The sequence below is a fragment of the Cryptomeria japonica genome, chromosome 10 (genome assembly GCF_030272615.1).
Source record: "Cryptomeria japonica chromosome 10, Sugi_1.0, whole genome shotgun sequence".
Taxonomy (NCBI): domain Eukaryota; kingdom Viridiplantae; phylum Streptophyta; class Pinopsida; order Cupressales; family Cupressaceae; genus Cryptomeria; species Cryptomeria japonica.
In genome coordinates this window covers 803,239,145-803,242,647 of record NC_081414.1, presented here as the reverse complement: position 1 = coordinate 803,242,647, position 3,503 = coordinate 803,239,145, and the positions used below count along the sequence as shown (strand labels likewise).

The 3,503-nt window shown below is 35.2% G+C and overlaps 1 long non-coding RNA gene across 1 annotated transcript; it reads right to left on the bottom strand.

Annotated features, from left to right (window-relative positions):
* Positions 1–1,989: 1,989 nt before the first annotated feature.
* LOC131079920 (uncharacterized) lies at positions 1,990–3,207 on the bottom strand. Its single transcript, XR_009114088.2, has 2 exons — positions 2,900–3,207; positions 1,990–2,719 (listed from the first exon to the last, which is right to left on the bottom strand). It is a non-coding gene; the product is annotated as an uncharacterized LOC131079920 (long non-coding RNA).
* Positions 3,208–3,503: the final 296 nt, after the last annotated feature.

Genomic DNA, 3,503 nt, shown 5'->3' with positions numbered 1-3,503 from the left:
TTTCCCTGTTTTATATGCTTGTTTTTCTCACTGTTTACGGCTACGCCTGTTTTGTCTACTTTTGGAGGACGCCAATTAGTTATATTCGTGGGCTGTTTTATAGGAGGGAGGATGCCATTACTTATTCACGTCAAAGGTTTCCAGCACGTGCTGCCATCTATTAAGTCCAAATTTGCAATAATAATTCTGCGGTCACCAGGGAATCGACAGCTGGCTTTTCATTATTTTGGAGGTTTAAAGACATTTCGTTTACAACACGTCCATGAGAATTAAACTTACAATAACAAACTCAACTTCTACCACAACTTTAAAAGAAAATTTCGTTTGCCGATAAACAGATGACTATCAAAATATTAGATATCTAAAATAAAAGTGTGCCAATACACATTTTTAAAAAATAATAAATTTATTCAAATAAAAACTTATTAAATTATTTAATATTTTTTTATAAAATAATAAAAAACAGTTTTTTCCTCGGCCTTTTATCGATCAAAAAAAATAAAAATAAAATAAAAAACAGTTTTTTATTATTCATAATGTTCTTTCTACAATTTTTTCCATCGCTCTGACAACTTTGTTGGATGATAATTATAAAAAATTTCTTAATGTTAATTAAATATTATTATTTTATTTTAATATAATTACTTTAATATAATTATATCTAAATTTTTAATATTAAATATAGACAATATATGAACTAAGAATATTAATGTTAAGTATGTAGAGAGGCATCTACAATGACATCAAAATGTCCCTAAATTTCTAAACTACTAATTTCTTTTTCACATTAATTTTTTTAAAATTATTCTAAAAATAACTTAATTTAAATGTTAAATTAAATTATTTTAAAAAAACTTAATTTAAATGTTAAATTAAGTAATTACTCATTTATATTTATTATATTTTTTATTAAAATTTATTAATATTATAAAATAAATCATTTTCATCAATAAGTTAAATTAAGTAATTACTCACTTATATTTATTATAATTTTTTATTAAAATTTATTAATATTATAAAATAAATCATGTTCATCAATAATGTAATCTTCAGAGAAAAGAGCACAAAAACTATTTTACCAGCCTCCCCTACATAGAGGTGCGGAAATTCTCAGAATGACTTGACTAAAAAATGCTCTCTTTCTACAAGAATTAACCCCACACCTGTACCCCTACAAAAATGGTCACTTTCTGCAAAATTAACCCCACACCTGAACCTCTGAGGGATGGTCCCCTCTTGCTAACCAGAAAGCTCCAACGACAACGCATTACATTTCACCAAGTCAACAACCATTAGTCTTATTAACACGTTACAGACGACCTTCAGCTTATTCTAGAATATACATCTTCCTGAAAACGCGTCTCAAACTTTCTCAACGTTAATGCCTCTTCAGAACCTGGAAAAACAGTGCAGATTTTGCAAAAATATTAATATTTTGGGGTGCAGCGGAATCCAAAACGTTGAAAATAAACCGTTCTGACAGATACTTGAATATAATTCAAAATATATAAATGTACAGAGTACAAGAAACATTGTACAGTTTTCCATTGTAAAGATTACTAACTGTGCAAGTACCCGAAAAATTTATACAGTTTCTATCAAAATAAATTATACTTAATACTCTAATGGATTTTAAAAACATTATCTTTCATAAAATACGTAGTTCTAAAACAATTTGTCCGCTGAGACGTTTAAATAAGGAAGTGAAAATCAATTTGTGCGGGCTTTTAATGAGAGGATCGAAAACTAAAATGTTGCATCAGTAATTTGATCCGTGTGAATCAAATTCTCTAAGAGCGTGCACTTCTCTGTAAACTATTTAACTACACCATTAAAAGACTTATATTGTTGTCTTTAAAATTTTAGGTCCTCATGATATGAACAGCCAATGGAACATTTCTTAAGTGTTTTATTGAAAATAGGGGTTTTGGTGCTAAAATGGAACTTCAACAAGATTAACGAATTAAATTTTGTCTAACAAATTTTCCCTTCCAGGACAACTTCAGAACATTTTTCATTTACTGCTTCTGTTTGCAATTATAGAACAAATCTTCAAATAACTTCTATTACATTTTTCTTCAAGTGTTCCTTAACAACGACAATGTGACTCTAGATCGATAAAGCTAGTCTCATTCTAGAAAATGTGAATATATAGACTCGTTCTAGGAAATAGCTTAAAATGTGAACATATAGACAATCTACAAGCCGTGAGGGTAAGTAAAAGATAGAATACTACGCGGTACGCCTAGGAAACAAACCCTAAATACAAAAAAAATATTTTACCCTGTAGGCTTTCAGGGAACCAAGGACCAGACATATAATACGGAAATATCAGTCTGTCTAAAATCTCTAAAACTTAGCGAAACTTTTAATTTTTTTAAAATTATCGCGCTTCGATGCTCGTGTTCGAAGCGGAGGATCTCGGTGCCGCCGTCACGGAGGGAGGCAGCGGTGCTGCCGCTGCGTGAGAAACGCTCGAAGGATTCCGATGAAGCCGGCAGCGAAACGAGCCAGCGTGAGTAGTCGGAGCACACACGCACGTCTTAACGCCGACAATACTTGTCAGCGAATCAACAGACGGCGACCGCCTGATCGCCGCTGCGAAATCCTTCTGCTGAGTCCCCTCAGCCGGCGGCGAGCCACCGTGCTCATGGCGGCAACCAATATGTTGCTTCGCCTCCTCCGCCAACAGATCTGACGCGCTCATTCTCTCTAAAACCTGCAATAACCCAAAAATAAGCCATAACAAACATCAAAACCCTGCAAATCCACCGAAACCTTAAAATAAAACCAAATAAGATTCACAGAAACGGATCAGAACGTAATAAACTCCATTATTTGTGAATAAACAGCAGATCAGAAGCCTTAAAAACCTAGAATCAGGAGAAGAAGCTCAAACCGTGCAAATAAAAAGTGCGAAGCCCAACGGTCAACGGACGCTCAGAAGGCAGGCGAATAAACGGCTAAAATAACCACAGGAAGAAGGAAAAATGAAACCCCTCCTACTGCTATTCGACCACCAAAGCGGCAAACTGCATTACAAGAGAACCTCCTCCAATTTATAGGCCCAGGCCAGGGGTTCCGACCCGGCCGGCATAACTTTCACGGCACGCTTGGGCTTTCCGGCAGTAGTTTCGCGGGAAACTTCAGCTGCCGTCTTTTGCTTTTCGTGCCCAAACTTGAATTAATCCAGTCAAAGTAGGTGAAAACTTTAATGGCCCGTTTTGAGGGGGAATGAGAGCGTTCGTAATTTTGTTTTGATTTTTGAGAAAGGGGTTAAAAGTGACAGCCGGGAAAAAGAATACGATGGCGAAGACGACGGCGACGGCGACGGCGACGGATTACCTCCGTTGCGATAGGTGTCATTACGGTGTAAAAATATACAGGTGATGATTACCAGTTACCACCGTTTTTGGACCGTATTAACGGGTATTTTGCTCGCTTCTTTTTGGTCAGGAAAATGCTTCGTTTGAAAAATATTCTAACTACGGTGGGCCCCGCTG